The following is a 26,996-nucleotide window of genomic DNA, read 5'->3' on the forward strand; positions in this document are numbered from 1 at the left end:
CACACATTATATATATACATATGCATTACAAGATAAGAAAATGGAGAAATACATCTGCATTAAATATATATGCACATATATACACATTATATACATACACACACACATATATATATACATACGCATTATGTATACATATGTATACACATTATATATATTATATATATATATATATATATATATATAATATATATATATATACATATATATATATACACATTATATATATATATATATATATATAATATATATATATATATATACACATACACGCACATATATAAATTAACATAATAAGTATCTGATTAATAATATCTGTTATCATTATTGTGCGGTGGTGGTGAGCGATAATAATTCACCATTGTAAAAGCCCTATAGTGGGAATATTTAAACTTCAAGAGAGTGAAATATATTTCCGACACAATGTAATTATTTACTATTTTATTCCTCTCCATTAATCACACTTGCGGCTGTCAATGCTTTCTCTTTATAGATACAGAAAGACATACACAGAGAGAGAGAGGGGCTGGGAGAGAAAGAGCGACAGAGAGACAGCGAATATGGAGAGGGAAAGAGAGTGAGTAGAAGCTGTCAAAAACTGTTATATAGATAAAGACGAGGGAAGGGGGAAAGAGAGAAATGGAAGAAGAAAGGGTGATAACTGTAAGAAAGAAACAACAAACACTTGCCAAAGTCTGTTTAAAGAAGATGAATTTTCCCTCTTTTTGCCATAGTAATCACATCTTTATAGCTTGCAAATTTTAACCATCGCAGGTCTCATCCTCACCACGCATTTAGTATCCCTGCCAATTTTCAGCTCAATCCTAGCCTCGGTTTGGCTGCCATTAACCGTCAAAGCAAAATGTGCATACAATTTTCGTGCAAGGACTGTTTTATAGATATAGATTTGTCTGGCAGCACCAAACTGTTGGCATTTTTTTTTGTTGTTTTTAGATCCTATGTTATCTGAATGCCTGGATTTATACTGAAGTAAGAATTAATTACAGGATGGTAGCAATATATCAGCTTACTATTCTGTTGTTAGTTGAGAGAAATCTCAAGAGTTAAGACTCTTCAGACATTATGAAAATGTTGACATCTTTTTTTTACTCTATATTCAATCTTGGAATACTTGTCTTCTTGCAGGGCCAAGGGAACAAGTATTTATACAGAATAAAGACAATATTACAGTTTGCTCCATGTTTTCCATAAAAAAATTTCATGTAGTTAGAAGTTTTATCAAAGCCCAAATTACATTAAGACATCTTATTTTGTTTACCCTATTTCATCTCTGGATATATGGTTTATGCTACAGCAAGGGAACCAGGGTTGACTAAAAGATTCTAACAATATTTCAGACAACCATTGTCACAAAAGATGTCCAGTATTTAAGGATTTTTTAAACTGCTATCACACAACACATCAATACTGAAGAATAAAAACAAATCACAAATACATATAATTAGCTACAGTATCAGTAGCTTCATCAACCACAAACACTGAATCTGATAAACCATATGCTACCTGTGTAAATTATTTATGGAAATTTCTTCTACATTTACTAGTTTCAATCAATGGACTGCAGCCATGCTAGGACACTGCTTTGAAGGGTTTTTGTCAAACAAATAAACTTCTGTACTTTAAGCCTAGTCTGGTACTTATTCTCTCAGGCTCTTATGCCACACCACTAAGTAATGGGAAAGACACACACACACGCACACACATATCATTGACAATAGCTTAGCTGGCCAAAACTTTAAAGTCATTTGCAATACTATTCTTATTAAAGAATAATATACATACATATATATGCACACACACACATACACACACAATGGTCTTCTTTCAGTTTATGTCAACTAAATTTACTCACAGGGCTTTGGCTGGCTATAGTAGATTACATTTGCCCAAGGTGCCATGCAGAGGGACTGAACCCAGAGCCATGTAGTAGGCAAGAAACTTACCACACACTGACAATTTTTTTTTTAATTTTGTTTTTACCATTTTAGATAGAGAGGAAAGGAAAACACCCATTTTTTTCTTTCTTTCTTTCTTTTTTTTTTTCAACCTCTAAAATTGGTGGGATGAAGGGATAACCTCAAACCTGTGATCTGGTTGGAATTATTTTATCGGAATGAGCTCTACTAAAGAACAAAAACACCAAGAGGAGGTGCTAGACTGAGTTACAGAATAAATCGAAGCCAAGAACACTGAATATAAAAGAGTAGAACAAATACCACAAAGTCTGTCAGCCAATACCCTAACAATTCTAACAATTCTCTACACTAGACTGTTATATTTTTTCATTAACCCAGAAAAGATGAAAGACAACATTGACTGCTACAGGACTTGTACCCAGAGCAATGATTATCATATCATATACCATCAAGCATTTTTACCTGTATTCTAATGAGTCTGCCAATTCACTGTTTAAATCAGTGGTTCTCAACCGGAGTCCATATAAGATTTTGTTGTTAAAATTTATGTGCAATAAACTCGTTATATTTCTACAGTACAACAAATGTTTAAACATATTTTTAATACAATTCCAAATAATATTAACCATAAAATATAATAGAAGCTTTCAGTCAGTGAATGGCTATGAAGGTACACAGATATAAATACATGGTGTTCACTCCAACAAATTGCCCCCGGTACTTATTTTTTTTGTTTTTAAGTTTGCTACTTATACAGTGTGTCTGTTTTGCTGAACTGCCAAGCTATATGGATGTAAACATACCAACATCAATCAGAGGGGACCGCAGGCAAAAAATGGTTGAGAACCACTTGTTTAAATTATTGCTTCATGAAGACAAAAGACTACAAAAGAGATGAATTAAAAATTAGCTTCACCAAAATAATACCTAACAACATTTAGTTTGATCTTTCTATGTCTTTGGTTCGACTTCTTTAGCGGGTACCATTTAACTTTCATCTCTCCAGGGTTTATTAGAATAAGTAGCAGGTCTATTTAACATTTAATTGACTATACACCGTCATTCACCCACCTTTCCTCTCACACACAAAAGTAGAAACAATTTATTTTGCACAAACAATTACCGAATTTCATAGTTGAAGTGTTTTACATAAATACACTTCACTCTGTATATTTTTTTCCTATTAGTTTCCATTGTAGACGAAAATATGGTTTTGTTTTTGCTTATGATTTATTGATAAATCGTTGTTGTTGTTGCTGCTGCTGCTGATGTCTTTGTTGTTGTTGTTGCTGTAGCTGTTTTTGTTGATATTGATGTTGCTTTCATCATCATTGTTATTACTATTGTTGTTGTTGGGTAACTGTTGTGTCTATATTATTGTTGCTTCCATTCTTATTGTTGTCGCTATTTCTGACTTAGTTGCTGTTGTTGTTGTTGTTGTTGTTTCTATAATTTTCTATTGTTGATATTGTTGTCAACGGCTTCAACAGTGATAATTATAAAATATGAAGCAACAGGTCATGATATTTTGATACACTAACAGTTATCGATATTCTTCAACTGATCAATATTTCGAAATGGTATTTCCATTTTATTTATTTATATATATTTATATATTTTTTGTGTATTATCAGTAAAAGTCTTGAGGAGGATGTTTTTGATATTTATTATGCAAAGAATATTTTGTTTTTGTCAGGTAGCACATGCACACAGACGTACATACACTCCCATGCACATATATACACATATGCACACAAACACATATATGCACACATATACACATATATATACATCCACGCATATATAAATATATATATATATATATACACCACACACACACACAGGGAGTGAGAGAGATAGTAAGGTAGATAAGTGCAGGTAAGCTTACATGGATCTAAGAAAATACAGATTGTAGAATGAAGAACAAAGATAACAAAAGAACAGAAGAATTCTGTAAAGTCTTATCTTGACAGCTGTTTCTAAGATGGCCATAACTTATGTAATAAGCACATTCACATCAATATGTGTGTGATGTCATAAGTGAATTTCTGCAAGTCCCGATGGAATTGCTAAATAAAATAGGTGGAAAACATACATTTTCTAGCAAAGTTTATGGATATAATAGATTAAAGTGAGCAGAGTGGGGTAGGGAAGAAGGAAAGGAGGAAGTAGAGGGAACAGTCAAATAGTAAGGGTGGTTAAGGAGAGACACAAGATGAATATAATCTTAGTGTAGATATAAATTCTACAGAACATTTGCTCATTATGTAAAATCATTTTAATTTTACATTGTCATAGCTAAAATTCTCTCACTTTCAGTATCATCTTTTTTGCTAATCCCACTCCCTAATCGCAGTGCTTATTTTCCTACACTCCTCATTTCCCCACCTGTCTTGTTCTTAACTGGTTTATCTTTTCTGTGGATTACTACTTTGGCTCCCCGCTATTTTTTCATTAAGGTGGCAAGCTGGCAGAAATGTTAGCATGCCAGGCAAAATGCTTAAGAGCATTTTGTCTGTCTTTACATTCTGAGCTCAAATTCCACTGAGGTCAACTTTGCCTTTCATCCTTTCAGGGTCAATAAATTAAGAACCAGTTGCATACTAGGGTCGATCTAAACAACTGGCCCCCTCCCCTAAAATTTCAGGCCTTGTGCCTAGAGTGGAAAAGAAAAGAACAATATTTCTTTGGCCAGCTGTTAACTTTATCTTTTTTATGTTTGATCTTAGTCAAGCAATATCTTCATTTCATGTTTCCCCTTAACCACTCCTTCTTCACTAATCCACTCTGCTCCTCTCTTAATCCTTTATATTTGTAAACATTGCTGGAAAATACACCTCTACCGTCTTACTCTTGACAAGGGACACCTAACTTACTTTAACAATTTCATTGGAACTTTTTGCAAAACACACACACCCATGACATCATGTACATATTGCATATGAAAATGGACATTGCCAAAGTTATGGCCCTCTTGAAAACCATTTTTCTGATAACATTCTTGGGCACCTTCATGAATTCCATATGCTTACAAAATCAGGAAACAGCACAGTAGCACCCATGATGTTCAGAAACATTTTTTCATCTTCAGAATTGCTGAAGCATGAAATAAGCTACTTGTATCAGTTGCTAGTTATCAGGAGACTACATCATTAGGTAAAATTTTGAACAGGTATAATACCTTAAGCATGATGAACCCAACCAACATTAATGGATAAGTAGTATTTTAAAAAGATAACATTCAAATTTATAGGGATGGCTTTAACAGGCCTGCGAGAGGCAAAGAGATCAAACAACTCTATTATTTCAAAACACTTAACTTAATTAGTTTATAGCCAATACTGGCTATGAGAACATGCAAAAGACACAGACATGTTATAGCCAAGAGATATCCTTTAGATTATTAAAGTCAGGCACATATCTTATCGGTTATGTGAAATGAAAGAAAGCAAACATCAGGGCAGCAGAAAATCATAAAATTGTCATCACCTTTTCAAACATGAACACACAGACAGACAGACATACACACACAGACACACACACACACACACACACACACACACACACACATACACGCATGCATGCACACTGATACACACACATACACACATGCAGGCATGCACACACACACACATATACATAAATACACATACATATATATATATGCACACACATATACATACACACATGCACACCCACACACACACATACTCACACATACACACAGCCCTAAACCAAAATGATATATCATAAAGTAAGCTATATATATGAGAGATATACATGAAAACAAAGATGAACAACAGGCAGCAGATCATACACCAGATTATCAAATATTTCCCAATTTGTTGAATGATAGAGTTTGCAAACAAATATAATGAGAAAGTATAATTGGGAGGACGATGGTCGATGACATAATATCACTCAAATGATATTTAAATATTTAATAATATTTAAATGAGAAGAGTACACTTAACTATGTTATAGAATGTGGCTAATAAAAAGCCAAAAAGTTAAGAGATAAATAGTATTATTCATAGCCTATTTGGTAATTGGTTTAAAGTATGAAAATGTATTTCTAATATAATGCAAGCATTTCACCCTAAGTTCATTAGGTTTGTTAAGGATATTACCTGAACTTTTAAGTATTTCCCATAATTTAGTGCAGGAAAAGGTACACTTGTATCTATCGTTTGAATAAGGTAATGCATATTTCATTATGCTGTAGGTAATTTAGAATCCCAATTTTTGGCTTTCAGTATTTAAATATTTTTCTGCTAGCTTTATTATGATTATTGGAGGTATAAGAATGATTATATAACCTCTGCTTGAATTTGAAAGAAATAGAACTGATGTAAGTAGAAGTGTTTAGGTTAGTTATTACTTCACTCTATAGATATTTTTAGTGATACATAGAAGTTTATTTTTATAATTACATAATTTAGGAGATTTATGGCCAAAGTACTTAGTGTTATTCAAGGACCACAGAGAGTGATAACTATCGTTAGATCTGATAGCATCACCCAAATTATCTGAGGTCATGTAAGAGACAGTGAGGTTTATCACTAACAGCACTACTATTGCAATGGTGGGAGTTAAAACAATTACCATGATCATTAATGGCTACGTAACTTTCATTTACATTAAAATCAACCTTAGGTATCCATAAGCTTTCAATTGTCTTTCAAGTGCTTAAAGCCCTTCTGATAATATTTCCTGTTTTTAAGAGGGAAACTTTCTGTAGAAGCTCTATAGGACATTCTATTCCAATCTCCTTCAACTATTTCTCTATATTTTTACTTATATTCCCAGTTTACAGTGTACCATTTATTACAGGTGCAACCTTTACAGTTTTCATATTCCAAATTCTTGCAATTTCAAACTTTAAGGGATTGTATTTTTTTTTTTTCATCCACTTTCTTTACAATCCTGGTATCAAATGGACATGATGGATCAATTTGTAAGCAACTTTGCTTTTCCTTGCCTATTATTGTTATGTCTGATCTATCAATTTCCAGTTTCTTATTCATTTGAAAAAGGAAATCCCACAGAAATTTGCATTCCTCTCACCCCAACACTATTTTGACCCGATGGTTATACCATGTACCTACAGCTTCAAATTTCCATTTCTGACTAAACTTTCAGCGTAAAACTTTCACAACTTGGTTATGCGACCTGGGGATGATTTATCTGACCATATCCTTTTCTCAAATCATTAGCTATTTTAACTTTCCATAATATCAAACTGAGTGGTATCATGGCTAATACTAATAGTAATGGTGAAATTACCTTGAAATATACCATTCTAATGTTCACTTTCCCAAGTCTTTACTTTCCTCCAATCAATTCAGTATTCCAATGTTTCATACTTTCATTAACTGTTTTTCTCCATATTTTCTGCCACTCCAAACATGCTCATTGTTTTACTTTCCAATTATGTGGTACCATGTCGCATCCTTTTTTGTAAAGCATATCACATGCTACATTCAGTCCTGTCAATCTGCATCTACAATTTCTAATTATCATTTTATCAATTAATAAGTGGACTTCTATTGCCTTACTTTGTTTTCTGCATCCTTTCTGCTCTTCTGGAAGTAGATTGTTATATAAATAGATTATTATATAGTTTCTCTGCCAAAATACCTGCCATAAGCTTCCATACAAGTTACAGGTTGAAAATTTGATGCCAAGTCACCTTTCAAGGGATCCTTGAGACATAACAACATTCATCCACTTCTCATCCTGGTAAGGACATGCCCCTGCTGCAGGCATTCATCCAGTTATGCAGCAATCCTTTCATACAGCTGTGTAAAGTTCTTTGGCCAATAGCTTTGTACTCAATCCAGGCCAGGTTCTTCCCAATTTGCTATTTTTTTAGACTTCAGTCTCACTGCAAATAGATCAACTCTGATGTCCGTTGTCTTGACACTGTTGCAAGTTGTCTTTCCACTTGTGTTAGCCACTCTGCACTTTCTTTATGTCTCACCAGCCTGTTCCACAGTTCTCCTCTAAATATTTTACTTTCTTCTGCATCTGGAATCATTTTCTGTTGCTGGTCCTCCTTCATTTCCTTAAAAAGATGCATTTTATTTGATTTAAACTGTCTATTTTGTTCCAAACCTTTACATCTGGCATCATATCTTTTCAATTTAGACTTTTATTCTGTCACCCTTTGCGATAATTCTTCCCCTCTCCTCTGATTTGTACTTTCCGTTCATTTTCTGATTACTGCCTCATTCTTGAGCTCTCCTCTTATTATCCTATTCAATTGCCCTAGTTCTTTCTGTGTCTTATCCAACTTCATTCGTAGTCTCTTCCTCCAGTTTGGTTCTTTCTTTTCATTTCCTTTCATTTCTTCCATTTTCTGCTTGTATCCTATCATGTCAGCTACAACATTAGCAGCAGCTATGATTAACTGGTTTGTTTCACTAATGTTTTCTGTTGTTACCAAGCTCAAAACATCATTTACTTTGCCTGCGGCTCTACATACTTTTCCTCTGCCTATATATCTTACATTTGGTATTATTGTTATTATCATCATCATTATTAATAGTTCTGTAAATGACATTCATAATAATGAGACTTGTGTTGAATATTAATGATAATAATGATTGTAGTGATAAATTTTCCAACACTAATGTTACTTATATGAATGGTAATAATGATTTGGTGGCCACACAAACTAGATTGACAACCTTTCTGATTAAGAATTTACTATTCAACAGAGGTTAATCATTAGTAACTTCAGACTTTGGGCTATAAGAACTCCAAAAAGAAAACCAATCTGGAAAAGAAAGATTTGGAAGCTTAAATAGCTTAAAAGCTTGCATCATCAGAAATTTAGAGACGTCTTAATTGAAGCATTTGACCAGAAGGTGGAGGATATAGAAACATATAACATAGAGGATAACTGCACGGTCCTATGGAACAGTTTACTGAGGGCCCCAGACCAAATTTATGGCTGGTACAAAGCCATAACCAGACCTAGGGTGACATGGTAGTTGAACAATGCCATTAGAACGAAGAAACAGGTCTGGAAGATTTGGAAGAATGGGAGTAGTAGAGACCTGTGCCAGGTAGAGAGAAGAGAAGCTGAGTGACAGGTAAATTTAGCTAGGGAAGAAGCAGAAAGAGAAAATTTTGCCAATGTTCTGCAGCATGCAGACTAGAGACTTGACATGTTCTAGATTGCAGGACAGTGTGTCAGAGAAAATTGTGATACTGTAAAAAAGAAGTGTGTTTGGCTGGATGATGGTGCACTTGTGCTTAGTGATTCTGCAGAGAAAGAGGCATGGAAGTGTTAGAATGAAAGGCTGCTAAATGTGGAAAATACATGGATAAAGAGAGTCTTCACCCAAAAGATTTATATTAGAATTAAAGAAGCTTCAGGTGTGTAACCAAAGTCTGGAAATATAGGGCCTTAGAGTTAACAAAGACTAAAGTACTTGTAAGTAGGAAAACAGACAAATTACTAAAAAAGGTGTAGGTAGAAACTTCATGTGGTGTACCAGTGTAAGCTAAGGATACATTAGAGGAGTAGTGGAATTACAGGAAGGTTAACATTGAAAATAGTCTTTGTGTGTGACAGATGTGCAGAAATAATAAACAATAAAAACACGCTAGAAACAGATTCTTCAAATGCCCAGGGGGACCCTTAGAGTTTGTAGATAGTATCCATTATCAACATGACCAAGTTAGCAGTGGAAGTGGGTGCTCTAAAAGCATAATTGCTAGAATAAGAACCAGCTGGCCAATTTCAGTGAGCTGTTACCTCTCTTGGTAACAATGGGCCCCTCCCTCAGAGGGAAAGACAGATTGTATGATATCTGTTCACAAACATCTGTGCTATGTTGCAGAGAAACATGGGCTATGAATGTAGATGACATGCAAAAGCTTGAAAGAAATGAAACCAGCATGCTCCAGTGGATGTGCAATGTCAGTGTGCATGTATGACAAAGTATAAATGTTTTGTGTGAAAATTGTGTATACGAGACTTAAGATGAAGTGTGGAAGCAGAGAAACTGTGGTTACAAGATGCATATGAATGAAGACAGGTGCATAAAGAAGAGCTGATCTCTAAATGTAGAGGGAATCTATGAAAGAGAAAGACCCAGGACAATGTGTGATGTAGTGGTCAAAAATGATCTTCAGAAGTTGAGCCACACAGAGAGGACAAAAGCTGAGACACTATGCTTAAGAAGGCCCATCGAGTTAAGTAAAATCGAGGCCAAAATGCTAGTCCTTTATGTCTGTGTTCTCATGTGAAGGAGAGTTTTGTGGGGGACAAACCTCTTCCCCACATTTCATCTTACCAACACCTCACCCCCACCCATTCATGTTCCCCACGTGCTGTATTCCCCTCCTTCTATCTTCCACTCTCTCTCAAAAAACCCACCTCTACACTATGTCTCTGTGAAATCTCTTCCCCACAACATATCCTTCCAACACTCCTCCCTCTGTCCATGCTCACTCACTACATTCCTCTCTCCTCCATGTCTCACTCTCCTTTCAAAACCTCACACATTTACCCACCCATTCACCCTGTCCAATCCCCATCCCATCCCATCTTTACCATCTTATTTCTCTTCTCTCTCGCTCTCTCTCTCACTTCTTTCACCAACTGAGGTAACCATGTATCTCCTTTACTGAAAGGATACCTTTTTCTGTCTCACTATTTATATTCTAACTCCTCGTCACCTGCCAAAAAGCCACCATCCCTCAATGTTACTGCCCACTTCAGTTGGGAGGTTTTGCTTTGCAAGTCTTGCAAGTTATGTGCTGACTTCACTGCTGCTTGCGCCAAATAAAAAGCACCCAGTACACTGTGTAAAGTAGTTGGCATTCAGAAGGGCATCAAACCATAGAAACAATGCCAAAGCAGGCAGTAGAGCTAGGTGCAGTCTTCTGATTTGCCAGCTCTTGTCAAACCATCCGATCCATGCCAGCATGGAAGGAGGACATCAAATGATGATAATGATGATGGTGGTGGTGGTTAAAGTCAGGTCACTTGAGAGTAATTAACTAATGTTATTACAATGTAGATAGTATACATGAATCCAAAGGCACAGTCTTCAGTGTTCTGCAAGTAATAATAGATAATACTAATGTAAGACTAAAGTACTGATAAAGGAACAGCCTGGAAAGAAATTAAGGCATGTTACTGCCAAGAATGTAGGATAAGAAAATCCAAAGACAGAGATCAATGATGTTGCAGTCATACTTGTTCTTTGTTTCAAGTTTTCTGGGAGTGTTTCCATTATTGTAAATATATATTTTGAACACAATATATGAAAATATACTTTGAAAAATAGAATGGAAAAATATATAAAAAAATATAATATTAAATATGTATGTTTAACCTATAATAGTTGAAACACTTCCAAAGATAGTAGAACTGTCTAGAATTCCAAGGTGGGGAGGTCAATATAAGGAATACGGAATTAGTGCTTTATAATAAAGAACTCAAAATATCAATTCCATCTGGAAATGACCATGTTTGATATGTAGAAAGGGAATTAGTAAGAATTCAATACCATGTACTCAGTAGCATATTTAGTAAAATTACTATTTCTTCTTTATCACAGGCATGACTCTGTGGTTAAAAAGCTCATTTGGCAACCATATGTTTCAGGTTCAGCTCCACTGTGCATCACCTTAGACAAGTGTCTTCTACTAAATTCCTGAGCCAACCAGTGAGTGAATTTGGTTGATGAAAACTGTGAATGACGTTTATTGTCATCATAGTTTAACCTTTCATCACCTGGTACAAAGCCATCTCACTCAATACCACTCCCACTCTCAACTGAGGGATCTTCATTATGCATGTTACTTGGTGATCTCACTGGTGCCATGTAAAAAGCACCCAGTACACTTTGTAAAGTGGTTGGTATTAGGAAGGGTATCCAATTGTAGAAGCCACACCAAAGCAAAGAGAGCCTAGCGCAGTCCTCTGACTTGCCAGCTCCTGTCAAACCATTCAACCCAAGCCATTATGGAAGACAGGCTCTAAACAATGATGATGATGATGATCTTAGCAGTTGAGCAAAAGTAACTGATAGAATAAGTTCCAGACTTAAAAATAAATAAGTACTGAGGTTGCTTTGTTTGACTAACTCCTTCAAAGCTGGCCACCAGTATGGCTGCAGTCCAAAGACTATAACAAGTAGAAGAAAGAAGATAAGCAGAAAATGAAAGGCAACTTCTATGACAATTATAGGATCTTTGTGACTGATGGTGAAGTGGATAATGGGAAAGAAAATTTGGCCTCTGACTTATAGGATGCAGTAGTAGGAAGCAACAGCAAGAGATCATCATCAGTAGTCATCATCATCATCATCATTTTAACATCCACTTTTCCATACCTGTATAGATTGGACACAATTTGTTGAGGTGGATTTTTTCCACAGTTGGATGCCCTCCCTGTCATCAACCCTCACCTACTTCTAAGTGAAGGAATATTTCTCGATGACCAGATGTTATCATGAAAGATTGGAAATGAAGAACACTGCTTGCATGCTGGTGACACTTATCTAAGCTGTAACATCTTTGATCATGGGTTTGCTCAACCTGGTCTGAATGAGAGCTAAACAATAACAACAGCTATCACTATATTACAAAGGGCACATTTGAAAATGTCGTCCCAGATACACTATGTCAAAAATAAAGACAAAATTGTCATGGCTGGAATCTGTTTGATCATAGGTCTGGTGGATCAGAATTAGCCCAGGGCTAAACAATAACAACATCAAACCAGGCAGAAAACCTCTAACAGTTGCTTGCTCTGCTAGAAATAACAACTCAATCTTGTATTGTCTTATGTCAATATATTGGATTATGTGGTCCTGAATGAACACTAAGAAAAATATGACAAGATGGTCATGAATGAATGGCATTGATCATAGGTCTGTTGACCTGGGGCTAAACAATAATAAGAGTAACAAGCTAATGGGTATGAGCAATCAAGGTAACATTTGCTGCATCACTCAACCTGTTAGAAATAGCCAAACCTCACACAATTTGTACCCTAGCATCTTTAGAAAGCAAAGGACTTGTTAGTTGATGTAGTCTGCATGAAAGGCAGGATGGTCGTGGCTGGGAAAGAAATGTCTTTAACCAGCTGGAACATTTATTGGAAAAGAACTGAAGTGAAGAACAAAAACTATCACTACCAGTGCCACTACCACAACCACCACCATTGTTACCACCACTATCACCACGACACTGCACCATCACCACCACCATCACCACTACAACCACATCATTTCCACCACTACCATCACCACCACCACACCATTACCACCATAACCACCAGTAACATTACCACCATCATTCCTACAACCACAACAACCCACACTACCACCACTCCATAGTGTCACCACCTCCACCACCACCACTACTGCTTCCACCATCACTATGAACACCATCACTTCTACCACTCTCTGCTCTACCACCGCCACCACATCTCCACCATCTCCATAACCACCACCACCACCACCATCAAAAGATATCAATACACATACTATCCACCATGCTCTGATAACTTTATCCTATATACTTCCTCAATATGTTTCACTGACCAGAACTAATTAAATGTTTTATGTCTTTTAATTGTGAATATTTTATTGATAAGAAAAAGAGGAGGATGGGGGGAGTGGGGAATGGGAGGGGTAGGAGGGGCTGTATGGAAATGTTTGTTGGAACATTAAACCGTAGAAAGTGTGTATGCAGAGGGGAAGTGGGAGTGGAGGGGAGGTGGCAGGGTGTTAATGAATAGATTTGTCAGTTTTATTATAAGAGATATATTGATATGAAGAAAGATGTTTATATCTGATTAATTGGTGTGAAGACGTCGTTGGTAAGGGTGGAATGGTGTTGTTGATTAATTAAGGAGTTTAATTGATTCAGTGGAGCAGAATATTGACAGCTGCATGAACAAGTAGCACTAGCAGTACTGAAATGTAGCTGCAGAATTAGTTGCACTTACTGTACAAGCAGTAACAAAACCAAAATATGTTGCAAGTTACACACCACCAACACCAGCAACAACAACAACAACAACAATAGGCATAGAAGTACCAGAATCACAAACACCACAAAATAGAGAAGCATTCCCTGTAACAAACAGTTGTACAAGTACTGCTTATAACACCAGGTGCACCCCAAATGCACTAGCAGCACTAATGCAGTAGAGCTAGTAACATCACCAGTACTATCTGCACCACCACCAGCAGTGCTAGTTAAACTACCAACAGCTTCACTAGTTGCATCAGTTGCACTGGTACAACTTCACCAGACACTCCAGATGCAGTAGTGGTTCTAGCTGCAGTCAAGCCAGTTACAAACTAAAATAAGGTTGCTCTAATCATTCTGGCTCTGTAGCACTTGATCCAATCACACCTGCACTAGTTGCATCAGTGACTCCAGTTGCAATAACAGGGTTACTTCACTGACTGCTACATCAGTCTCTCCATCTGCAATTACCGGTGCCAGTCAAGCCACCAGTTACAGTCAGTCATTCAAGATACTGCAGAAGTGCTAAGTTTTAACACCAACAGTAGGTATTATGTTTCCATCCACTTCTGCTCAGTATCATTCCTAGGCCTGTATGTAAATATGTGTGTATCACATATGTGCTGTTCTGTGTGTCTTCTGTGTGCATGTATTGCTTCTGAGATAATGTATGTGTTGTGTGTGTGTGTGTGTGTGTGTGTGTGTGTGTACCCATGCCAGCATGGAAGGCAAATGTTAAATAATGATGATGATGATGATTATGATGATATATGTTTGTATGTATGTTGTGTGTGTGTGTGGTGAGATGCCATGCATATGTCTTATGTATGTACATGTTGCATTTGTGTATGTATCTGTATTTGTTTTGTGTGTTATAACAATTCCATTAAATACTGGCCTCAAGTCCAACAACAAAATCTCACAGTAAAGTAATTGGCTAAGTAAAACCACACTCACCCAAGATCCTTTAACCCAGAAGCTTAATTTAACTGCATAACCAAGATTTCACATCAGACTGCTTGTCAAGTTAACCTTTAACACACTGTAGCTGCATCATGTCACCATATGAGTTTTCTCCCTTGTAGTAACAGGGAAGTGGCAAGGGAAACAATTCTAGAGAAAACGCAGTGTACTAAAGGTTAAATAATACTGACCACATGACCATCACACAAAGTCACATGACACAGAAAACATTTAAAGCAACTAACACTATTACAGTATTTGCAATGTAAAAAACACAAGTTAGCCATTCAGAAACACACAAAAACTGTTAACCTCAATTAACCCTTTAGTATTTAAAGTAGCCATACCCAGCCAAAATATTTTACATGTTTTATGTTCAAACTACCCAGATCTGGCTTCTCACTCTTACCCTACAATTTCATTCTAAAAATAAGCCATCACATCATCAAAACCTCAAAGCTATTTTATAAAGTATGATTAATTCAAAACCATGTGAATAAATAAGCATTACATTTGACAAATGTGAAGGTACATGGCTTAGTGGTTAGAGTATTCAGTTCATAATTATAAGGTCATGAGTTCAATTTCTGGCAACATGTTTGTGTCCTTGAGCAAGACATTTTATTTCACATTGCTTTGGTCCACTCAACTGGCAAAAATGAGTAATACCTATATTTCAAAGAGCCAGTCTTGTCACTTTCTGTGTCACACTGAATCTCCCTGAGAACTATATTAAGGGTACACATGTCTGTGGAGTGCTCAGCCACTTGCATGTTAATTTCACAAGTAGGCTGTTCCATTGATTGGATCAACTTATCATTATAACCGACAGAATGACAGTTGTAGAACATTTGACAGGATAATCTGAATACTAAAGGGCTAAACATTTATTTATAATATTGTGTCAAAATTTTTGTCACACAAAACTGAGTAGTAGAGTAGTAACTCTCAATTTTGTTAATACAGGAAGCTGAAAAGATTGGCTGTAAGTAGACTTTACGTTTCTGAAAACAAGAGTACAGTATCCGTCAGCAGTAGCTTTAGTCATGGACCTAGCTGGTCAGTAGACAGCTACGTTTAAATATCATTTCTAAGCCTTGTTTTCAACTGGCTGTAGTAATGTTAACAGTAATGAATATAACATGTGTAGTTGTAGTAATAATATCAGTAATTATTTTCATGGGGTACACTACATGTGTCTGTAGAGTGCTCAGCCACTTACATGTTAATTTCACAAGTAGATTGTTCCATTGATTGGATCAATTCATCATTATAACCAACAGAGTGCTAGTCATAGTACATTTGACAGAATACTGAAGGGTTAAACATTTATTTATAATATTGTGTCAAAATTTTCGTCATTCAAAACTAAAGCACAAATTGTTTGTCTGTGAACAGGTTTTGGTTTCAAGGGACAAAAACTACAACACTATATTACAAATAAACATTTATGTAAAGTCTTTGTATGTTTCTGAATGACTAACTTGTGTCTTCCACACTGAAATCTCTTTAGTTTCAGAACGATGATCTCAGATCAAAACATCTGCTATGCAAGTACATCTCCATAACGCTATTTCAGTAGCATACAAATGTTATATTGTTTTTTTATTTTGTCATTTGACTACTGATATTGTTTATTTTTTACTTGTTTCAGTCATTAGACTGTGGCCATGCTGGGGCACTGCCTTGAAGGGTTTTTTTTTTAGTCAAACGGCTCAACTCCAGTACTTTCTTTAAGCCGGGTACTTTTTCTAATGATCCCTTTTGCCAAATCATTAAGTTACAAGGAAGTAAGCACAGCAACGCTGGTTGTCAAGTGGTGGTGAGGGACAAACACACACATACAACGGGCTTCTTTCAGTTTTCATCTACCAAGTCCATTCACAATGCTTTGGTTAGCCCAAGACTAAAGGAGAAGACACTCAAAGTGCCATGCTGTGAGACTGAACCCAGAATCATGTGGTTGGGAAGCAAACTTCTTACCACACAGCTATGCCTGCTTAAGTTTTTTAACTTATGTAGATACCAGTTGCACTTGTTGCAAAAGCAAGCTATACTTCTATCCCTGTCATATTCACAGCATATATGTGAAACATGCTCCACTATAATAGCAAGAATACTATATTTCTCTTTTCTTTATTGTTCAATTGATAGTTTATTTTCAAACACCTGCTGATTGGACATGGCTTTCTTTTTCAAACTCATCTAGAGATGTAGAAGCTAACAATACGTTTAAAAGGCAGCTACATTTGGCATAAGGCCATCTGCACTTGTATTTCCAGATGATGGGATGTATCTCCTTGATGTCATAAACCATTACTTCAAGCAGTCTTCAAAATCTTAAAAAAGAATGAAAGCTTGATTTTCACTTAAAACAATAGCCAATTTGCACTTGTGAAATGACCAAGTTTTCTTCAACAAAGATATGGAAATTTTATAAAGAAATAATTCAAGATGGGTTAAAATAATTTTATACATAACTTGAATGTATAATAGAGATAGTTCAGCTTTAAAATTCTAGTTACTTCCTACCTTATATATTACTTATATTATGCATGTAGGAAATTCTAGTTATTTGCTACCTTATATATTACATATATTATATTATGCATGTAGGAAATTCTAGTTATTTCCTACCTTATATATTACATATATTACGCATGTATAAGTGTGCTCTAAGTCTTTGAATAAATATATTTGTACCAATTTTATTTACATTCAATGAAACAAACATAAAAAATATTTATTTAACATTTAGAGGCATGTTTCCTTTTCTTTTTAAATTTTCAAAATTATTTCCAAATTCTGAAGGCAAAAATAAATAAATTATGAGAAAAAAATCTGTATATACAAGAAAAGAAATATATCTTTATTAATAGACAAAGTGCTCTTCATAGCTTTCTCTGCTTTGCAAAAAAACTTTGGATTATTACTATTTTAACTGTTGTAATGTGCATATAGGCAATACTTTAGAAATATGCACTCATGTGCAACTGTGTGTGAAACAAACTGACACAAATGACAAGTGGATTCAAATAGCTGCCAAAGCAAAGGTTTTGTGGCATGTGGCATGATGAGTGTAGGTATCTTACATAAAATAATAGTCAAATGTATTGTAATAGAGGCAGTAAATCAACCTAGGGTTGTTATATTTTGAGTTTTATAGCATGCTAACAAGTTATAGAAAACAGAGATAGAAGCTTATTCCATGTAAGTCTGCCAACAGTAAAACCATGTTGCTGTTTACATTAGTAATTGTGAGTACTAATTAAAAACACAGTTCATAGAGTCGTCAGTGCTTGCTAATGTCAGAAGTATTGGTCAAAGTAACCACCACTTCAACATTTGGTTGATAACACTTCAATTGCTTGCAATAATCACACTTACAATTAACATTCCCATTCAAATATCCCATGAAATAATCTTCACCATTTACCTCTTTTCATATGACTCTCATCATTTTCTGGGTTTGTATTCATAAGATATTCATCAAACATTCATAACATTTAGCAGTTCTTTTCATCAAGTTCATTTCCTCTAGTACCAATTTCCAATACAGTTTTTTACCTTCTTTTAGCAAAAGTTAAATTACTTGGGACCAGTTGTCTTGTACAATTTCTGTATACTATCATGACCACAACTCTTTGGCATATTCTACAATTTTTCAGCAGATATTGCTCATTTGATAGTATGTGTATTAAGCAGTTATAAGCAATATGGCACTCTTAAATAATTCTTCCTAGATACCCATTTTGTGGTATTTCTTGAACATGATCATTGTATATTTATTTAATCCTGTATATTATTACTTGATGTTTGTATAAAGGTAATTAGTTATTGTTAAGTGTTTCATGACAAGTCATATCTTCATTGCATTTATAATGATTCTGGTAAGTATTTGCTCAAATTCTATTATGAAGCCCTACATAAAGTATCAATCTGAGTATAGTTATCACTATATGAGGCTCTTTACCTTCTATAATTCTATAACTAAGCTCTTACATTGAACTCCTTGCTATACCAAATAGTATTAATCTCATAGCCACCAGAATGAGTTGAATGACACAGCAAATATGTAGAACATAAAACCCTTCAACAAATTGAATGTGATGTGTATGAATGTATGCTTATGCTTGATATATGTGGTGTATGTTGTGTGTGTTTTGTTTATGGTGGGGTTGTGTGTGTTGAATATATCATATCCGTGTTTGTATGTGTGTGTATGTGTATGAGGTGTGTGTGCAGGTATGATTGCATGTTGTGCAAAAGCACCAGTGAGAATTTGAGAAATATTTTAACTCACAACGTCCAAGTTCTATGCCTGACTTAATAACAGCAGTGTTGCTACCCTTAGATTAGCAAATGTTATGTATAAATGTCATTTTCATTGTTCATTCAAGCAAATAGTTATCATTCATAAAGACATGGGATATGAGCTGGTTTGGGCGATATGTCTACCAGTGTTTATAGATATTTTATTGAATGACACCTTGAAGATATTGGAAATTTAGAAAGAAATTTATTGTAAACTACTGAAAATAGTTTAGAACAAAATGGTTGGTTATTGGATTTGAGGGAGAACATTAATGTTATTATCAGTATCACCTCAGCAAGAGTTCATAGAAAAGTTTGATGATGAGTTTAGTTAACATCAGGAGTGAAGAATCTCACATTCTGAGCCATTTCTGTTTCATCTAAAGAGTAGGAGTGTGGAGAATTAAAGTGGTAGTGCTACTTGAGTTATGGGCCAGTAATATTGGTTTCAAATTTTGGCACAAGGCCAGCAACTTCAGGGGAGGAAGTAAATTGATTACATCAACCCCAGTACTCAGCTCATGCTTATTTTATCAGCCCCAAAAGAATGAAAGGTAAAGTCGGCTTCAGTGGAATTTGAACTCGGACTGTAAGGATGGACGAAATGCTGCTGAGTATTTTGCCTGGTGTGCTTACGATTCTGCCTTATGGTCAAGTAATATTAGGTATTGAAAACCCTCTATGCAATTGATTAAACTACTAGAATTGTTAGCTTGCAAAACCATGAATATATATTAAGGGGAAGGTAGTTACTCAATAATTTACCTTTTTCAAAGAATTGTTTAGAAGACTACATTTCAAAATTAGTGGAAGTATAGATAGGCAGGGCAGTCTTAACAGCATTTTATAAACCCCCTCCCAGGCAAATCAATACACTGGACCCTATACTTATTAACAGCAAGCCACAGCATATATAAATTAAAATTGGGCACCAGGACTCATGCTGCCTCTGGGCAACTACCCAATGAGCCATGCCTTAAGGTAGGCATAAATTATGGTAAATCACTGGTAAAAATTTAAGAAAATTATTGATATAAATGTAATTAACATTGAAGTAGACAATATGAATTATTAAATAATGAAACAAGCAGATCAAAGTATTGACAACCCTTTTAAAACCAAGTGATGTATGAAGAAAACCACTCTCTGTATACATTTTAGAGATTCAAATTCAGAGGAAGATAAATTCAGTTATACAGAAATGAAACTTGGCATGTTTAATAAGGATGATTATGAATGTACATAATATTATTATGTATTTTAGATATTCTATATTTCTCAGATTTATTTTTTAACCATGTTTTCCACCTGTATCTCTTTACATATTTTTTTCTATTTCTCTGACTTTATTTTATCTTACTTTGCTGTATTTCCCCTGTAATTCTGACTTTTTATATAGCAATACATATTTTTTCAAAGAAAATATCATATCTCAATAACATAGTTTTTCAATAATAGCTGATGGTTTTAAATTATTTGTACTACCTTACTCTATTGACTAATTCTTATGTTCACCTATACTAATTTCTATCATCACTCACTTCTTACTACATCCCAAATTCAAACACCACATAACATAAGCTTTTAATCACACCAACTTAGATACTGAGAGCATACATTTGTAATTAGATTGCACCTAAATTCTTCTAGACCTATATCACTTCCTTTCACATCTCAAATCTAATCTCCACTTAAGAATTGCTTCTCCACATATTCACTCAACCATAGATAAACACACAATTTCCATTCCAATCACACTTGCTATCCTAATAGATCTTTATCATTCCCTCCATAAATATATTTATACTAAAACAAACTTGTTGGTTACAACCTGCTACAACTCAGCATCATATACTTGCTTCTCACCCATAAATCAATTTCTTGAAAAAATACTTTCTTACTAACATTATATAGGCATAGATGCAGGCTTGGCTGTGTGGTTAAGAAGTTTGCTTCACAATCACATGATATTGGGTTTAGTCTCACTGTGCAGCATCTATAGTCTTCTTCTATAGGTATAGGCTAACCAAAGCTTTGTGACAATTCATTAGACAGAAACTATGGAAGGTCATTACACTTTTATTTATAGTGTATGTGTGTGTGTGCATGTGTGTATGCATGTTTGTGTGTGTATGGGTTGGACGATTTGACTGAGGACTGGCAAACCAGATGGTTGCACCAGGCTCCAATCTGATCTGAGTGAGTTCCTGCAGCTTTATGCCCTTCCTAACACCAACCACTCTGAGAGTGTAGTGGGTGCTTTTATGTGCCACCGGCACGAGGGCCAGTCTGGCAGTACTGGCAACGGCCAGGCTCGAAAATGGTGTTTTTTATGTGTCACCTGCACAGGAGTCAGTCCAGCGGCACTGGCAACGACCTGACTCAAATGTTTTGTTCACGTTGCACCGGCACAAGTGCCAGTAAGATATATATATATATATATACACACATGCACAGTGAAGTTTGGTGATGCAAACAGGAAAAATAAAACTCAAGACATGATTATATTCTTTTATTGTTTTACTTGTTTCAGCCATTAGACTGCAACCAATGCTAGGGCACTGCCTTGAAGAGTTTTAATCAAATAGATTGACTTATTTTTTAAAAGCCTGTTACTTATTCTATCAGTCTCTTTTGACAAACTGCTAATTTTCAGGGATGTAAACACACCAACACCAGTTGTCAAGCAGTGGTGGGAGACACACAAATACACATGCACACATACATATGTACATATACAATGAGCTTCGTTCAGCTTCTGTCTACCAAATCCAGAAGACACTTGCCCAGGGTGCCATGCAATGGGACTGAATCTAGAACCATGTGGTTGGGAAGCAAACTTCTAACCACACAGTCACATTTGCACTTTCTTAGCAGAAACAATTGAATGATTGAAGGGCTTGAGAGTGCAGGTGTGGCCTTACACCATGGACCTAACACCACAAGACTTTGCAAGAAACAATGGTACATCTCTTTATGAATTCATACACTGCTTGGTCTTAGCACCTTCTCTCTTTCTTGTAACAGCTTCCAAATTCCATCTCTCTCACCAATTTCATTCTCCTTTCCTTTGCTTTACTCCTCCTGTTTTCTTTCCACTTATCTTCCATTCACTTACATACATAACTTAACCCCCCCCCCACTACACACAATATACATATCTACTGCATACACACACACGCACATAATCATAACCACCTACAGAAATCTCATACACTGACACACATTACCATACACTCACATGCACACACATACACTCATGCACACACATGCGCACACTTGTATACACACTCCTGTACACACGCATACATACTCATACTGACGCACAAACACATGTACATACAGTGACACACACACGCATCACCCAGCCTCTTGACCATACATCCCACTACTACAACATCCTACTGTTACTAATTGTTAGTTCTACCCTCAAAACACACTCACATAAATATACACACACACATACACTACCATCTCACATACCATTCCCTAATATACAAGCATGCTACTTGCAACCTGAACATATACACAGACAATTGCATTCACATATAAACACATATACACACGCGTGAGCATGCAAACACCAACTGTTTCTTCTGCCTTCAAAAGCCACATTCCTTATTTCTTTCCAACTTCAGGTCAGTTATTTTTTGGCAATGTAACAATACATGTGCTTTTCCCCAAACTGTCTGCTCTTTCCTCCTTTATTTCATCTCTGGACTTTTTCCTCTATTCAGTAAAGATCCAGGCTTGAAACATCATTTCTCCTCCTATTTTTCCTGCTAAAATTTTCGTTAGGCATTTAGTCCTACGAAGAAAGGCTGAGGACGCTCGACCTTTATTCTCTTGAAAAACGCCGCCGCCGTGGTGATCTCATTCTCGCCCACAACATCATAAGCAGAAAGTGTAACCTCTCGAAAGAGCTGTTCTTCACTCCTGCTCCAGAGCGTCAGCTGCGGGGTCATTCCGAAAAGCTCTACCTGCGACGATTTCATCTCAATCGAAGGAGAGGAGCTTTCTCCGTCCGGGTTGAGGATCCGTGGAACAAGCTGCCAGATGAGATGGTGAAGATGCCGACGACCGCTTTGTTCAAAGCCTCCCTTGACCTCAAGTGGCCTGAACTCTTTACATGAACACCATGTCCCCCTACATGGCCTTGCTATTTGCTTTTGAGCCAAATTAACTAACTAACTTATCATTACTGGTACTTTAAACTCTTCGGTTGCATATTTGTGTGAATAAAATCGTTTTTCTTTGGAATAGAAAAAAGTCTATCTTTATTTCTTCTTTTGCTGGTGTCTCAAATTTAGGTTAAATCAGTGTTTCTCAAAAGGGAGGCCTATGGGAAGGCTGGACAAGTTGCTTTGAGAAAATTTGGTTTAAATGTTTGACAACTCAGCACCGTCTGTTGGATAGTGGGGGAGCGTTTTGCTCGTATATATATATATATATATATATATATATGGGACTGAACCCGGAACCATTTCGTTGGGAAGCAAACTTCTTACTACACAGCCACACCTGCATCAGCAGAGCTGCAGTCATATGACTGAACCAAATAAAAGAATAAAAGAAATATATATATATATATAAGAAGAATTAGATGCAGTGTGCAAGAGAGAAGACTGCACTGTTTGGCCATGTGATGCGTATGGATGTAGACAGTTGCATTCTGAAGTGCCAATCACTGAATGTCAATGGAAGATGTGGGATGAAGTATTGAATGCTGATCTCTAGACACTGAACCTTATGAAGGAAATGACAAAGAACCGAGATATCTGGTGTCTTGTGGTACTCTAGAAGATCCATCCGTCATAGCAGAATTGATTCTGGTACTGGTGCCACTTAAAAAGTACTTGTGCTAATACCATGTTAAAGGTACTGATGCTGGTGCCATATGAAATGCACCCAGTACACTCTGTGGAGTGGTTGGCATTAGGAAGGGCATCCAGCTGTAGAAACTATGCCACAACAGACAATGGAGCCTGGTGCAAACCCTGGCTTCACTAGTTCCGGCTGAACCATCCAACCCATGCCAGAATGTCATTACCATTTAATGTCTGCCGTCCATGCAGGCATGGGTTGGATGGTCGACAGGAGCCGCCAGGTAGAAGACTATCCTATGTTACTGTGTCTGTTTTGGCAGGGATTTTACAGCTAGATGCCCTTTCTAACACTAACCACTCCATAGAGTGGACTGAGTGCTTTTTATGTGGCACCAGCACAGGCGAGGTCAGTTTTGGCATGGCTTTTACAGCTGGATGCCATTCCAGATGCCAACCACTTTACAATGTGGACTGGGTGCTTTTTATGTGGCACCAGCACCATCAGAGTCACCAAATAACTTGCAAGACAAGGAATTTTGAGAGTTGTGTCAGATGAAGAAAGGTTAGAGTGTGACAGAGAGGCAGTAACAGGTGTCTTGCTATAGAGGAAGGAGAACTGGAAGAGGTGATCTTGAGTCAGGCAAATATCATCATCATCATCATCATCGTTTAACGTCTGCTTTCCATGCTGGTATGGGTTGGACAGTTTGACTGAGGACTGGTGAGCCAGAAGGCTGCACCAGGCGACAATCTGATCTGGCAAAGTTTCTACAGCTGGATGCCCTTCCTAACAATATATATATATATATATATATATATATATATATATATATATATATATATATATATATATATATATATATTATATATATATATATATATATATATATATATATATATACATATACAGTCACAGAGACAGACAGATGTGTGTGTACATATCTTGCAATTTTGTCTCTCTCACCATATAACAGTCAATGTTTATTCCTTTCCATCCCATAACTTAGCAATTTGGCAGGAAAATAACTGATAGAACAAGTAGCAGACTGAAAATAAATATAAACCCATGCAGCTGCTCAGTTTGGGTGAAATCCAATGACTGAAACATGAAAAAAAATTGAAGAACACGTGTGTGCACATGTCTTTCTGTCTATGCATGTTTCTCACCTCTTTCACAACCAGTATTGGTTTGTTTATATACTTGTAACTTAGCAGTTCAGCAAAAAGTAACCAGCAGAATAAGTAGCAGACTTAAAAATAAATACTCGGAACAATTTTATAGAACAGACTTTCCAAGATGGTTGTCCTAGTATTGCTGCTGTTTAATGACAGAAAGCTGTAAAAGACTATTTCTAAAACACCAATTTTGGTCTACAATGTATTTTACTTCCACACTTCCTACATCAATTCTTCTAATACACACACATTAATATTATATTCTTTCTTTCTAAATTAATAACATCTTATAACCCAATAGTAATATAAAACCTTCTACTTTATCAATTACTACTTTGGTCAACTATTATTAGCTTATTTTATATGATTCATCTTGTTTTATATGATTTTGTATGATTCTTCACACAAATTTTTATTATCTTTACAAGATATTTTTTTAGAATTAATTTCCTTTGTTATTTTATATTGTTTCTTTATCATAACTTAAAATTCATTATCGAACTTTTATTGGGTGTTCCTTGCACACTTAATATCCTCTATCTCAAATTAATAACATCTTATAACCTTACAGTAACATAGAACCCTCTGCATCATCAATTACTACCTCAGTTAACTGTCTTTAACTTACACTATATGATTCAAACATACATCCATGCTGATACCTGTATATATGTGTGTGAATTCTCTTCTGTTTTTAATTATTTAAATTCTTCCTCTGAGGAATAAACCAGGAATGTAGATAACAAAAATAATGTCACATTTTCAGTTCGAGAAAAGACTTGCATATTTTTACTGTTCCACTTACAGGTTGTATTTGTAATGTGCATGTTTGCTGGTTAATTTCTTTTTCTAAAAACCCCAGCTTTTCCAGATTGTCACCTAGGCATTTACTCACAAACCCAAGTGTTTGGAAACCATATCCATGCATAGTTTTTATTTGGTATGCTGAGCATTTCATATCTAGGTCTTCTTTAAGGCATAATCAGGCAAACTACAAGGTATCTTGTGTTGCTCTGTGTCAGCAAGACTTGAAAAAATATAGAAAAAAGTGAAAGGGGTGTAGTGAACTTGCTCTGAGGAGTGGAACATCCAACGTTTTGGATGCAATCCTTCATCAGGGGTAGAGAAAAAAAGTTGAAGAAGACTAACAAAGTTTACATCTTTTCAGTTTAAAAAAGTGGCTGCAAATGATAATGGATGCAGAATAACATGGGCTACTAATGTGAAACATAAGTTATAGGAGAGGGTGCACAGCAAGGAGGAGGAAAAGGGTGATGAAGAGAGTAGAGGTAAGTAAATATGGGAATGTTGCAGAGAGAGGGTAGAAGGAGGATTAAAAAGGGTTAAAAAAATTAAGAGGAAGTGAAAGGATGAAAGGAAAAATGTACATTCATACCTGTTGAAGACATAGTGCCAAGATCAAATATGAGACGATGCTCCTTTCATTTCCTAGAGAAGCAGGGTCCAGAGTGCAAGGACATGCCACACACTGATAAATCTGCAATAGAACGATTTGCAGTGTTGAAGTGGGTGGCTACAGATTGGCCTGACATACATAGCATTATGCTTCTGATGTGTTTGCAAAAGCAATTCCCAAGGCATTGTCCTGTTTCCCCAATGTAAAGAGCACTGCAGAGTTTGCATATGATGCAATATATGAGATTCGCTGAAGTGCAACAGAAGTGATGTGTTATGTAATATTGCTTTTTGGGCCCCGTGATGGTGGTAATATTGTTGCTGTAGGGGCATGTGTTACTTCATCTGCGAGAACATT

General features: G+C 35.9%; 1 protein-coding gene across 1 annotated transcript in view; it reads left to right on the forward strand.

Annotated features, from left to right (window-relative positions):
* LOC115210368 (rap guanine nucleotide exchange factor 4) overlaps positions 1–26,996 on the forward strand; it is an 853,913-nt gene that overhangs the window by 167,191 nt on the left and 659,726 nt on the right. The gene's annotated exons all lie outside the window — the stretch shown is intronic.

Source organism: Octopus sinensis, linkage group LG4 (assembly GCF_006345805.1).
Source record: "Octopus sinensis linkage group LG4, ASM634580v1, whole genome shotgun sequence".
Lineage (NCBI taxonomy): Eukaryota > Metazoa > Mollusca > Cephalopoda > Octopoda > Octopodidae > Octopus > Octopus sinensis.